The 16204-nt window shown below is 32.6% G+C and overlaps 1 protein-coding gene across 2 annotated transcripts in view; it reads left to right on the forward strand.

Annotated features, from left to right (window-relative positions):
* LOC106099202 (solute carrier family 12 member 6) overlaps positions 1–16204 on the forward strand; it is a 199242-nt gene that overhangs the window by 81766 nt on the left and 101272 nt on the right. The gene's annotated exons all lie outside the window — the stretch shown is intronic.

Genomic DNA, 16204 nt, shown 5'->3' on the forward strand with positions numbered 1-16204 from the left:
AGAAAATAGACAACAAACATGTATTAAAAATCGTAATAAATTTCCAAGATATGACTTGCTTGGATTCGTGCCTGTAGTTCTTGGGCACGTCTACACCTAATAATAATAATAAAATAATTTATTGAAAAATACGTACAAAGTTACAAACTATTAGAAACATGTAAGCTACCCCCTCGAGTGTGCAATATGATGATGCGGAAAACATCTACATATGTAACAATCTATGTATGTATCTATGTAACAAATAGCACTCTCGAAGCACAGACGCGGACGCACCTTTGGATTTACTTTTTTTAAATGTTTTTTTTTTCTTACCAGAGAGAGCTACGCACATTGCGTTTACACCGTTGAACAAAGTAATGCTAGTCGATCCCATTTGTAATTGCATGAAAAGTTCATTGAATATTATTCCGAAACTTCCCATAAACGATGTTGTCGCTATCTGAAATTGACATTATATGGAACTCAATCTACTGCTGCACACAGAACCCTTTAAATGTCTGTTAAAAGTACAAGTTACAGACTAATGTAATTATTATTAATCGCATAAAATATGATTTAGGTACTGTTCATAGTTATTGATACTACAATTAGGGGTTCTTGAACTTCATGTGCTACGTAAAATGTACAGATTAGCTTCCGATAGATGTGATTAATCGATTTAAAAACGTGCCGTGTACTTGTAATACGCGTTATTACTGTAACTACAAATTTTGTGCACCTTTTTAATGGTTCACGAGATTGAGTGTTGATCACTAGCGAGTCGAGACGAGTGGAGGAAACGATAGGCGAAATACGGCGCGTGAAACGTGCTCCCGCAGTGATGCGAATTTAGTAGATTGCAACAGAGGCTTATCATGAATATTTGTGAGAACGTTTTCGTAACATTATCAACTAAATTTGTACCCCCTCTCGGTGTAACGTACACAAGTCTCATACAAATTTTATCGATTACGTTACGAATAATTTCTCGCAACTGTCAGACAAATATTCGTGGTAAAACCTATGATCATACGCATTACGCCTTTCGTAAAAACGCATAATCGCCATACACAAATCCACACGCACCGTAACGTATGTTATATTATCTACTTACACCGTTTATAATAACAGCTATCCAAATTGCATAACCCCATCCTCCGTCTGGCGGCACAAGTTCATATTTTTTATTTTTCATGATCTCCTTCACTGTCATTTCGTGTAAATGTTACATGTAAATGAACGCTTGAGTTAAATACAATCTCTCGCTACTTTATCTTATGTCAGCAAAGGATTTAAAATTGTATACAATAAGATTTATACAATTACACTTTTAAGTCTTTAATTGTCTCTAATTCCGCATACTGTGATGTAAATTATTACACTTATCAGTGGTGAAATATTATTATTCTTTTCGGCATTTTTCCCCATGCTACAGATTTACCTTATCAAACTTTACACTTACCAAAGTTAGCAGAAAAGACAAACAATGATGAACAAAAATGCATTTGAGTATTTTCACGAATATACTTGTTGTGCCTTTATCGTGTTGTCATAGTAAAGCGTAACAGTTTATCTATTAGTCTATATTATTTCGCCACTGGAAAATAATCCGCACATTCCATTTCTACCATATCCAAGAATCAAAAAAATACACCATGTACTTCAACTCCTCTAGTCCATCAAAATATTTTAACATTTGGACTTATCCACAACTAATACTAGATTTTATTATAACCTTCTTTGGCACCCTGATAATAGTAAAAAATATTATGTATTAACGAGTTTGTTTCAAATTCAGGTGAAATTTTTGATGAGATTGTAGGAAATGTCGACGTTTTTCAACAACAAAAGTCAATAATTAAAACTTTCCTCAAGTCAATAATTTATCAATTTAAGAAAAAACACGACACGAAATAAATTATTTTGAAGATATTATATTTGTCGAGATAACGTTGTCTAGACAAAGTTAATACACTTCACGTGCATCTCACATAATCTTCGTTCAGCAGCAAATCTGGGTTTTAGAATGATAAATTTTGTACTTCAATAATTTAAGTTTTTACAGTTAAGTGGAAAGGATGGGAAGGAAAAGCGGATTTGACGATGGAGGAGACGTATAGGAAGGGGAAATGTCCTCTTAATGTGCGTCGCCTCCTCCGTCAATTAAGAGTAGGCAACGCATCTGCAATTGCCGATGTTTATGGGCAACGGTCGCTTTCGTATTATAAAAAAAATATATTACAGTTCACTTGAAAGATTTTTTTTTATTTCATAGGGTAGCAAACGAGCAAACGGCGACCTGAATAGCCAAAATGGCGAGGCGACCGCTGCCCATAGACATCCGCAATCGCAAATGCGTTGCCTACCTTTAAGGGTAGGGTCGACGATGCGTATCCTCTACTGTCAAATTCACTTTTCATTCCTATATATAATGGTATAGAATTGTAATAATAGCCACAGAATAAGTTATGTTGGGTGTTAGCAGTGGACCCGACGAAAATAAAACGCTAATTATTTTCGACCCTTGTTTTTGTTTATGATTATAATTAATTTACAGATTTAAATAAACAATTTTAATCAACGAACTTTGATTGTAATAAGTTGGGGTATTGAAGGTTGTAAACCTGTATTCAATATCCCGCTGGCTTTTTCCATTTTATGATACGAATGATTTCGTAATATATGCCTAATTGGACGCTTCATGTTAACCTTCAACGAATTAAACGTATATGTTAAGATAAAATTGTTTTTAGTGTATATCGTATCAATTATAACGAACGAACCATTTTAAAAAGCACGCATAATTAATTTTAATAAAGTTTAATTATCCAAATATGAAAGTTCCGTATCGAATCGTCCATGGTGGCATACTGATGTATGAACAGTAATTTTTGTCCGATAAATTTTCTTGATTGGCAACTTTTTTTCTCTCCGTTCGAAGTCACATGTGCGTTGCGCTGTGACTTGTATTTTTATGAACTAACTGTTGCTTGTGACTTCGTCCGCGTGAAATTAAAAATGATAAAAACATAGCATATGACACTATGTGATAATGTAGCTTTTTAATGGTGAAAGAATTTCAGATATCGGCCAAGTAGTTTTTGAGTTATTTCAATACATACAAACATAGAAATGTTCCCTCTTTATAAATACGTACATATATAATATATATAAACTACCGCTTGAGTGCGATGCCACCTTATGTATCTTGAGAGGCTGACTAGATTTTGAAATTTTATTTCTTTGTTTATAGGATTATTTTTGTTATTACCATTTCTTTATAAAGTATATATATCTGTCCATTCATTTCTGTTATAGTCCAAGGGTTTAGTTTGGACAAAAATGTTTACTCCGTGAAAATACTTATTATTTATTTAGTACCATCCTTTACGAGATGAGTTTTGAAAATTGTGAGTCAGCATGACTTTGTAATTAGATAACAAAATGCTGATAATTTTAATTAATCCTACTCTCATATTTGCGTATACAACGCACGTAGTTTTATTATTTAATTCTAAATAGTGTATATTTTTTTCACTTTCCTGTAGTTTAAATATTGCGTACATTTTCTTCGTTCAAAAAACTCATTACGATAGTATTGCGTAAAGCCTCTATAATCTACAATCAAAAACGCTCCAATGTTAACTGGCATGAATGTATTTATGTACAACTGGCTGTCGCCCGTGACTTAGCCCTCGTGAAATTATAAAAAAAGGAAGCAGTCTATGTGTTCATCCAGACTATGCTCTACATCTATACCGAATTTCGGCGAGATCAGTTAGGCTAAAAACTCTAACGAACATCCATCCATCTAGACACATGCATTTATAATATGAGTAAGGAATAAGATTAAATAATGAGTAACCACTGTTGCTAATAAAAGTAAAGTACCCTTTATATTCCTAGTACTTTAACGGCCATTAGGAAGGGTGCATTAAGCAAACACATTACAACTATGACTTTATTAGCGCGATTAATGTTTGTCGTAACACACCTCCTTTCGCCAAGCCTTTGTTTGTGCAAAATGTAATAATTTGTTGCAAACGATTTTACTATCATGGCCAACTTTAAAAAATCACATTAATTTTATTAAGAACTAGCTGTTGCCCGCGATTTCGTTATCTTTACTATTATAATAAAGCGTAAACACACACTTCTTTGTTGCCTAAGATGTCAGCAATTACAGCATATTTTTGAATAATTCTTATTTTAATAAAAAAGCCCTACACTTGCGTCACGCTTTAGGCTATATATTTTTAAATATTTTGGATAAAAACCCTAATGTGGGAAAGAGACCATAAGTTGCTGCCTGTTGGCTTGATGTTTCAAGGAAGCAGGGTTACCATGGTTTATCATCGTCATGTCATTTTGACATTTGCAATTGATAATTTGACACATGTAAACAATAAAACAAAATTTTCATAATTTTATGCGGATGAAGTCGCACGGGAACATCTAGTATTAAGATAAAAAAGTAGCCTATAAGCCTGTCTATGTCAGGTACCCTCGAGTAAAAGTCCACTCGAAATCGGCCCAGCCGTTTCGGATGTCATCCGAAACAAAGGGGGTTTGCGGATAGACAAAAAAAAATGCGATTGTCGTTATCAGAAACGCAAATACATCATTTTGCCGATATCAGGTTATTACATACAGACATTCCAATTTTATTATATGTATAGATATTGAAGATGAGGTCTATACTATTAACATTTACAGATAAATTAAGTAGGTACTTACAGATCTCGGATAAAAATATATTTAATACAATCCGTTCAAAGTAGATAACATAAACAATCTGCACATTGAAACAATATTGTGTATTGAGATGAGAACAAGGGAGCTCGTTTGAGACCGAGTTAAATCGTCTTTGTTCTGTTCGCTATGAAGAAGCTTTTTGTGAGAATTAATTAGGAATGCGAACAAAGGCCACCGCTGACCTGAACCTGACCCGGCTCTCTACTCACCTCTCTGACGTCACACAAACTGAAAGTGATATGTTTCAGTAATTATGTAATAAAATGGCATAACAATTAAATTATGCAAATGTAAAATATTACCACGTGAATTTACAAAAAAAATCAAAAGCAAGGAGCCTATGTATTCTTCCAAACTATCCAATACGTCTTTGCCAAATTTCATCGAGTTCGTTTAGCAGTTTAGCCTATGAACTCTAACAAACATCCATCCATTTAATCGCATTTACAACATTAGTAAGATATGCATGTATGTATGTATAAATAAAAAATTGTCTTAACTTTCACTACAAAACTAATGGCCAATTCTACAATCTCTTAAGCAGTATTTAGGGAGCCCTTAGTAAGAATTGCGTTTATATGTCACCCACGTTTATAATTTCGATATGGATTTAGGACGACCCTTTACCAAAGCTACACCTAAGTCAAAATACTTTAGAGGATGGTTAGTGAAAACTGGCATAACTCAATAAATATACGTTTTTCTTCTTTAAATGATAAATACTATTTTCTTTATACTTTTAGATGCGGTCGTAAACTCTATTTCTCATTGTTATAATAGTTGGACATTAATTTTTTTCTTAAGTCAGCATGTCTACGGCATTAGTGTGCAAAGAGTTAATTAAAATGGCGGAGCTCTCCAAAGGCAATTACTCCGGCTCTTAATTGAGTTAGAAAAGTTTATTTTTTATTTAGCGGCTAGTTTACAGAACGAGCTAATGTTTTGTTTCTTTTAGTTATAAAATTTAAAACTATTTTATTGCTGTTTCTCTACTTCGAAATAATGAAGAAGAATAATTACAAGAGGAAGAGGATATACACAGAAAGTATGGATGTATTGTATGAAAGTTGACATTATTGTATGATGTACTTACGGTGAAGGAAAATGTCGTGAATCGTAGATGAAATTCTAAGATATGTGTGAAACCCATCCAGCGTGATTGACCATGGCCGAATCACTCTTATCTTAGAGAAGGCTCCAAACCCCTCAGTGGGGACGCATAGTGAGCTGATTATGTATGAACTTGTATAATTGTTTACTTTTCGAAGATATAAAAGATTACATCCTCGCATTAATGTAAAAATGCCTGTTTTCTTTTATGACTTAAAACCATTAGGGCAATGCGCCAACTGTTAAGTACTGGCAAGTTTATTTTATAACCTAAGAACACAACAGTTAACATGAAAGCGTACTTTTATTACCTTGCAATGTTTGAGATTTAAGTCTCATGCAAATTAAACTCAGGGATACTTAAATGTACTTAACGTCGAGCCGTTTAAAATTTACAATGCAATGTTTCAATTACTTTTAATCACTATTATTTAATTTCAGGGGCTTATAAAATAAAATATTGAAATATTGTGGCTCGAAAGAATACAATAAATAAAACGATAGGAATTTTTCTTTAAAGGTCTATTTAAAAAAAAAAACTTTTAATTAATAACTACAGGGTTATTTTCTTATAGATCTATTCTTTTATTTTTTTCTTGTGTCTTTATTATTCCTCTTCTACTTCTAACCACAAACTTATAGCCGTCATAGACTTAACTGAAAATGATTAAATATTTGTGCATAAACGATTTCTTTTCACATGATTTTGTAGATTAAAATAAAATGGTGATCCGAAATCAGTTTTTATAATAATATTTTTCTCTGGGTTAAAACTCATTCATTTCTTTTAAGCAGCTTAATATTTATAAAAGGCCTTTCAATTTTATCTCATTTCTACAGAAGTTTTTCTCAGATAACTAACAAACTAACGTTGCAATTAAAAACGTAACGAACGATTAACAGACTGGTTACAGAGTTTGAAAAGTTTATTTTGAGAAAGTAGGTCAAGCGCGGTCAACTTTTCATTAAAATTTATGAATGTTTTCTTGCCTTTGTCAAGTTATCTTGAAAGTTTTTTTAAAATAAGAATCTAAAATACCTATAAAAGTAGTAAGCTAACTAAAAAAAAACCTGTCTGAAGATAAGTCAGTAGAATTTTGTAAAGAAAAAATTGTAAGAAGTCTAAGTACTTTTTTAAAGAAAACCCAATTCCTATAATTTTACGATCATCCCTCGCTAAATCCTTATCCAAAGTGCTCTTTGAACGTCGAAATTTTTCCTGAAGTAACTTTTACATTAAGTGTTAAGAAGTAATAATCCCGAAGACGAAAATACCTGTGGACTCTGAAAGTGTCATTAGGAAGAGAAGAAAAGAGAAAAATATTCATTAAACACGAAAAAAATGATCTGAAGATATCAAAAGGTTTTTTTTGTTAGATTTTTACGTAACATTTATTGCAGTTAACTTAATTCGTTTTTACTGAACAACATTCCTTAGATAAAAAACCACAAATGTTTCCTACACTATATGGGGTTGGCACATCAGGTTTTCGTCCCACAATCGATCTGTCCTCAAGTTAATCGTGAAGGGCTGAAAACCAGCGCGGCCTTCAATGTCAGGCTGGAGGCCGCATCAGCTGAGCCTCTTCCTTTCGCCGAGAACTGTTTTTTTTTTTTTAAACCTTTAAAAAGTTCTGTAAGTTTTGTTTTGTTGTTTTGTCTTTGTATTTTTTCGTGGCCAATAAATAGTATATTATTTTTATTAAGGGATTTATGTATTTGTAGATCAAACAAATTCTACACAGTATTTTAGCTAGTAAAAACACTAGAAAACGTAGGTATGTATATGAACACACGCGACACGCGAACATAAAAAAGTCTAGCATAGCTATACAAAGGAGTTTTCGTGATCAATGTTGTTAGCGAAAACCCCATGGTGGTACGAGCTATGGGGTGGCAGTGGCGTTTTACAACCACGCTCGCTACGACGTGCGTCACACAAACTAGAAACCAAAAAAAAACGTTATTATTTGTGTTATTTAACATTGTATATGAACTCAATAGGAGAGTTTAACGTGCTAATTTAAAAAAAAATAATGAAAAATGTTTTATTTAAGTGTTCGAAGAAAGTGTTTATAAATCTATTAAAGGAGCAATTATTACGGGTCCAATGTTATGTGTAATACTATGTCGGAATTCTCCAAGTTTATATGCACGTAGTGACTCGACTGAGAGCTTAATTGTAGAACAGTGTAGCTTGTACAAAGCGAGTGCATAGTTAATGGCTTCATGCATACGACGTACGAATTTTTAATCATAGTGTCTACAGGTTTTAGTTAGGAATTTACAATTTGAAGTTAAGTTTTAGAACCTAATTAAAACAGCTTGATGAGGCAAAAGTTTGCACAATAGTAATCAATTTAAATTGCAACTTAGTGAACTTAACATTCTTAAATATTAAAAAAAAATAATTAAATCATTATAATAATTAAATCACGAATTTTAAAAGATAACAAAACCTATTACATTTACAATCTAAGTAGAAAAAAATAAACTTTATACATGCATTATGTAATATATGCATTATTTAAAGAAAAAAAAAAAAGAAATTCAAACATGAAAACGAACGCTACTCGATGTGAAAATGGGTAAATTCACACTAAAAGAAAACCTCGAAATGAGGGCAGCATTTTCATATCACCTGCAAAATATGCAAAAATGTTCCGTATATTAATGCTCTATTATTTAAAAATTGTTTTGTAAACAATAATATCATTTTGTTCTTTACTAATGTTCATATTTATTGCTGTAGTCCTTGATTCTGGCCATGAAACATGGTCAACAAGGTGACATAAGTAATTCATTTCCTTATAATACATTTGTTATGATTTCATTTGATTCGCAGTCCCTATAAGTGATTTAAAAGGTTTAGGTATGTTTTTTTTTTGTTTTTTACTCATCAAAAATTGTCTGCTGCCAATAACATGGATAATTGATTGATAATTTGTCTTAAAAAGCAGTGCTGACGCAACGCGCATTACTGTAATTAATACAAAGACAAACATAGTTTTAAGTCTAGTGGTAATTAAAATACTTTTTTTAATTAAATTTGTTCCTTGCATACGATGTAAAGGTGTGTTGTGTGTACGAAATGAAGATGTTCAACGAATGCGACACTCCCTTGATGACCCCTGACGGCTACAGCAGTATTTCACAAGGTATATCTACAAGATAATATTTATGTTTTAACTGTCAAATATAATACACAATTTAGTATTATGTTTTGATTAAATAACCAATAATTCATTATCATTAATCGAGCTACAAATTACTTGAAACCTTCATAAAAATCTATCAACAGGATTTGTATTCCAGATGTATGTAATCTGTAACTTAGTAAGTGTATTAATAAGTACATTCGAACCAAAGAGATTTACAAAACATATAGAGGAGGCATACTTGAGATTTCACTTAAAGATTTTTTTTCACAAATCTCACTAACGATATCTACTGATAGACTGCTTTAGAGAAATTACTGGTGAAAACACTTTATTCACTATGCCTAGTCTATATATTTTTTAAATGTCTATGATTACCAAATATACTGAGCATTTGTGTAACTAATGGGTGTTTTTGTCACATGTCAGAAACCGGGACCGCAATATGTGATAAAGTGAAATCGACAAACGTTCCAGCTATTATGTTCGAATTTGCTGACCATTCTTGTTTTTATTGTTACGTACTCTACAAAAAAAAACTCAATGATGTTACTTCTCAACATATAACTTGTTCTAGGCATTGTTATTTTAAAGCACATAACAGTAAATTAGCGGTAGCCACCCCTAACATGGAAAATCCGAATTGGACAACAATAGAGTTGACTAATAAAACTTCACAGATTAACCCCCTAAATTAATTAAATGTACCGCACTCTACTAGAATGTTATTTTTTTATGAAAATTTTTAGATTTAGACGATTTAATTACTAGGGCAGGTTACTTGCCATTATGCTATCACTCTTACCGTATCAGCTGAAGAAGTAACACATATTTTCACAATAAAACTACTAGTATAACAATAAGCAAACTTACTTATTAACATTATAAATGCGAAAGTTTAGATGGATGGATGGATGAATGGAGGGATGGATGGATGTTTGTTAGAGTTTGTAGCATAAACGCCTGTACGGATCTCGATGAAATTTGGCATAGACGTAGAGGATAGTCTGGAAGAACACATAGGCTACTAACTTTTGTTTTTTTTTTAACTCCACGCGGACGGAGTCGCGGGCGAAAGCTACTTAGTTCTTGAATTGTAACTTTTTAGTAGTAGAAAGTAATTCAAAATTTAATTGCAAACTAACCTAAATTTTACTACATTCGTAGAACAACCACATAATGTACAGGCCACAATCAAATTGTAATGTAATTTGAACATGCATTTCATAGGAAGTAATTAGAGTCTAATAGCATCGTTTAAAACGAATGACTGACGAGAGTGGGTGTACATATCAGTTACTATCTTCATTTGAAACCCTACCAAAGGTTTATTAACATTTTATTTTAGATGGACATAAAATTATACATTCGTTTTTATAGATATACTTTCTAATATTTTTGTAAGCGCCTAAAAAAATTACGCAGTACTTAATCATGTCAGCGTGAAATATTACACCTAAAGGAAAAACGATGTTCTTTATCACAGAAAATTAGTCGGGACAGAAAATTTCTGATAAAAATCTTTCTGCGTTCGGATATAACAAATTTTAATAAATTGTACGCTCCTAACTTAATTAAGAATATTTTTTTCTTCGAAATATAACTGGTATTAAGAATAAAAATTACCCCGGCATTGGATCCATGAGTTGTAATAAAAAAAGCAAAACCCGAAATGATCATACCGTAGCACGCACGGAGTAGTAGGAATGTTTTAAAACAATAACCGCGTAGCTAAAAGCCAACCGTGTACCGCTACGTTGCTACACTTTGTAATGTCCCCATGAAATTTAAATGAGTTTGCAGGACTCCGCAAATTGTTTAATTATTTACACGCAAATTTTTTCTACCATAAATTAAATTTCAGGGGCCATACACGTGCGCAAATGCGAATAAATTCGTATATTATTTTCAATGTAAAATTATCCTTACCCTGACAGACGTAAACTTGTTGTCGTAAATGTAAATCGATTATTTGAATCGTTACTTGCATGGTTCTAAATCGATTTAATATTTAATAACGCCCTGGGAAGGTCGGACACGTTGAGGTAAAAATAACCACCAGTCCAAGGGCAGGCCTTGATGATGCGACGATTGAACGACATTGACATGAGAGCACTTACTAATTCATAGTCTAGTAAAACGCAAACCAAACATTCACATTACAAACACAACTAATATGTATGTTCATTATTTATTTATGCAGAAAAACTGTTATGTAGCCGTTTTACAGTAAAACTGTGTCTCAACACACATTATTTTATTACGAAAGCGATCGATGGCCCAACACAGTTGCCCTTAACCACGTTCTGTACGGATACGGCGTGATGCTTTACAATTATGTATGAAAAAAACATGCGATCGCTTCAAAAAATATTTAGTAAAGTTGATAATTTAAATCGAATGGTACCTTTGTAGGTCTGGACTTGTGTATTTTTTTGTTTTTCGTGTAAAGGCTTGTATAATGCCAAGCACCATGGAAACCTGCCTTTGTGCTAGGTCGTGGCGAACGCGAGCGGGCGCGGCCGTACACCTGGATCGATTTTCACTTGAACTTGCCGTTCGTGTGTGTTTCGACATTGAAGATAATTTTACAGCAATGTAATGTACGGTCAGGGCTCATTTCAAGGCCTTTCTATTTAAGTTGTATCTTTCAATAAACATGTTTTGGTGTTTATTTTCTAAGTGTTCAGTTTTATAAGTACTAAAATACATGTTTAAGCCCGTTTTAGTAACTTAAGTATTTATTAATTTGAAAAAAGCAAGTATTAACAATTTTCGTTAGAGAAGGGAGCAAACGAAAACATCGAGGTTTTCAACGACGACCATAGTCGACCAACGACGTCCAAAATTCCAGAGGAACTAAAAATCTTTCCTCTTTCTAATAACATAAGTACTAATAAAATTGTATAAATTTTAACTTAATTAAAAAGACGAAAGTATTTTTGGCACCGGAATTATTCAAAAGTTACAAACAATCAAAAGTCAAAAATAGTATAATGTCTCACGAAAGTTTTAATAAGTTAATCAAAAGTCTTATTTGACTATTGTTACTACGCGGAAAACTATCTTCTATACATTATAAAATTTTCTAGAAACGTCCTTTTCGAAGACTTATTCATTATCTGTTATCTCTCAATTCACTTGCCAGCTATATTAATAAATATTTATTGATAGTATAGGATTACTTTACAATCAATGTGCATGACAAAATACACGATAAATACTCATTATAATGTTTGATAATCTTATTAAATTAAATTTAAAATTTCGACTGAGAATAATAATCTCTGTTAAATATCGAGGGAGCGTTTGTCGCTTGTTTTTCTACTCTTTAAAAAAAGTTAACATTGATACGCTCAAAAGATGTTTTTTTGTTTTAAATAGAGTTTCTATTCTTATTAACTTTTGTTGGTGTTAGTTACTATTATTTATATACCCCTGAATATACCTATTTTTTACACACGATAATGAGTCTGTACCAAAAGAATTTTTCGTTCATAAATATTCTTTATAACTAATGATAATTAAAGCTATTGCTTATCAGATTAAATTATCAGTAACAAGCATTGATAGTAGATTACACGTCTATTCATATTTAAGTGTAAAATATAATCTAGTAGCTTCTATCTATTGCTAATTTTATAATATCTAATCTGAAACATCGACTGATATCTCTCAACTAGAACGAAAAGCTATTACTTTTTGTTTAAAGTTAAAATTGACGCGATTACTCGAATACATTTTCCTACATCTTGAAAAGTATTTAAGATAATTAAGACACATCAGATTTAATTTTGTCTAATAAACCTTAGCTTGCAGAATGAGTTTGTAATATTTGCGAAGACTCTAATCCATTTAATTAATTGTTTTAGATTACCAGGAACTATACGTGAATATGTTTCAACTATATTGTTTATTTTCTGTTTCAGGTACGTTCAATAAATCTGAACGAAGATTGTTCATCAAAGCAGTTTAACAATCCATCAACAATTCAGATACGTTAGTAATTTACTCTGTAAGAACTAAAAATATTTTTAAACGCATTATTAGCATCTGAAATCATGACTCTAGACTAGAATGGGTGGGAAATAAACGACCTCAACGTTACATACAAAGTGCTAATCATATAATATGTACTTTACTTTATTGCGTTCGAATATACGTTAGGCATTAGCTTGTATCCAAGATGTGAAGCGAGAGACGCGAGTGTTGACGCCAGGGTAGCGGGCAAGGGCACACTTTTCTCCCCAAGAGCATACGCCAACGACTACGTTGTTGTGCAACAGAGGGCCACCAGAATCACCCTGGCATTGATCCCGACCTCCCACGTTGATCCAGCCCGAGCACAACATGTTGTCGGTGATCTGTTCCCCAAGTTCATTGTAGCGATTCTTGCAAATATTCTGGTTGATTGACCAGATTTGTACGTGTCGCAGTTGTTCTGACGCGGTGCCGTTTACCTGAAAATAATCAGTTAAATTGTTAAAATGGTAAAACCACACCTAGATATTGATACATTTCGTTAATAACTTCTTTCTTAACATTGTTTTATAAGTAATAAAGTCGGAAGTTAAATACTGACCGATGTTACGCCCCACCCAAGTGCCCAAACGGCTTGGTTATCCGCAAGGTTGTAGTTGATGCCCGCAATGCTACCAGCGCGGACTCGATTGTTGTAAACGAATGGAGTGGCAGCGCGCAGAATTGCTATGTCACTGTCGAAATGTTCATAATCGAATTTGGGGTGGATGATGATCTGAGCGGTATTGTGCACCGCGCCACCGGAGTTTGCCCATGAAGAACCGACGCGAATACGCCACCTCACTGCAGAGTCACCGCTGAAATGAGAATATCCATAATCAATAAGGCCAACCTTTGATCACCAGTTGCTTCCAAGCAAGGGTATATGTTTTAGCCTTATTTATACTTAATCATATTCTATGCAAAATGCTCATGAGTGTATGATGGCCAGTTTCATTTTCCTCCAGTTCTTTTTAAATAGAACACAAACACAAATATAATATAAACTACGTAAAGACAATAAGGCATATATTTTTTCTAATTCAAACTAGGGCTGTTTTCAATTTTAGCTTTATAAATTTATTAAACTTACTAATAGCAATGAGCCGCTGAAAGAACCGAACGTGTAGTGATAATAGTACCACCACATGACTGCATGTATTGCTGTAGATTCCAGGAGAACAAGAGAGATGTCGCAAATGGGTAGTTATCGATGGTGGTTATTGAACCACCTATAATCCTCTGCTGTTTTCCTGGATATGCTAAAAAAATAATTTAAAATGTACTTAAATTATTCATCGCACTTTTAAATATCAATGTTTTCTATTATGTCAATAAATTAACTTACCCAAAATTGATGTGAATCCTACGATGAGAAAAATTATACCGAATATTAGACGCATCTTTGCGTTGTTTTATTCTTAAAACTGAAGATATAAATGGCTATTTATTTCTATCCAACAATTTATATTAATTGCATTTGCACTTATAGATAAAAGTTCAAGAGCATACAAACAATTATTGGAAAATATATCTTGAAGTACGTGAAATTGAGATAAGATGATAAATCAAGGTGCTACTGAAACCTAGCTAGTTAGCTACGTAGCTAGCGTATTAATGACTAATATAGTTTTTTCTTAGTAGTGTTAGGAACAAAATTAGTACCGTGCTGTAGAGTTGGCGCAACTCTAGATTATCGGCATAAACGGCACGTCCCTAGCTGACAGCTGTCAATGTCTCTAGAAGTATGGATAGATTGGCGCGTAACTTGAATCTTGACGAGAAGTATTGCTCTGAATTAAAAGCGATAGTATCAATTAAATAAGTTGTCTAATAGTAGGAAAATAATCTGAATTTAACCAATTCATTGTGACGTCATATTGTTAGGGGTAACGAACAAATCATAGTTTCTAAACCCGCTCTTCTATGACTATTATGGTGAATCAAATAATAGCTAAAGTCTAAAGGGTTATTGAGAATGTTTATAATACTCGTACTTACAATATAGTTGATGTCTGGTCTAATGTTTCTAGTGCAGCATCTCTCGGTACTAATAACAGGTTTAGTGAAACGTTATAAGTCAATGTTTTATTGATTTACACAATATTTTGATTGTTTATGATGTAAACAATATTTAAATTAAACCGGTTTATGTTATTTGTTGTATTCCTTCCTATATGATAAACATTGTTTATTTGGAACTAGTTCTATCGGAACCGGATTGAACCAGAATATAATTAGTACAAAATGTTAACGTTTACAAAATGAACATGACCAAAAATATGTTAACACTAGCGTTCGCCTGCGACTCTGTCCGCGTGGAACTAAAAAAACGAAATTGACTAGCCTAAGTGTTCTTCCAGGCTATCCTCTACATCTATGCCATTTTTCATCGAAATCCGTTTAGCTGTTTAGACTACAAACTCTAACAAACATCCATCCATCTAAACTTTCACATTTATAATATTAGTATGAAACCACAAAACATACCGAATTTCTTGTTAATAAAATGATGTAACATGATTGTTACTTATCAATTTAAACGCCTATCATTCATACGAACACTTAATTCCTTGTCTCATTATTATCATATTATGTAAGCATGTGTTTTTATTTAATAATGATGACATTATGTATCTATAGTAAAAAACTGTTATAAAATTCTGTAATCAAAGTAATAAAATTATATCTACCTGATATGCCATGACGACAGGTGTATAATTTTATTTAAATTCAGCCTGGCAACTAAAATGAATCATACCACAACATAAGAATTAAAGTCATGAGATCAAACAGTTAGGTTCTTGTTTTATAAGTCTTCTTGTCCTCTCCCATCCTACTTCTTCTTTACCTAATCTACATTCGACTCAAGAACTTAACTTTCACTAATGACTGATAGTTAGTGATAACCATCTACTTGATTACGAAAGTTTATTAAAATATATTTTTGTAAGCTTTCGCCTTCGATTCATCCCGCGTGCAAAAAAAAAAACAAAAGCAAGTAGCTTCCAGTCTGTCCTCTACATCAATGACAAATTACATCGCCGTTCAATCAGCAACTAACCTCCAAATTGTAACAAATATACAATTATCAATCTAAACTTTCGCATTTATAATATTAGTTAGAACTAAGATTAAATTAAATGGTTGTTCATTTTTCGTTTACTTTAACCGAAGAA

The sequence above is a fragment of the Papilio polytes genome, unplaced genomic scaffold (assembly GCF_000836215.1).
Source record: "Papilio polytes unplaced genomic scaffold, Ppol_1.0 DF824135.1, whole genome shotgun sequence".
Classification (NCBI taxonomy): Eukaryota; Metazoa; Arthropoda; class Insecta; order Lepidoptera; family Papilionidae; genus Papilio; species Papilio polytes.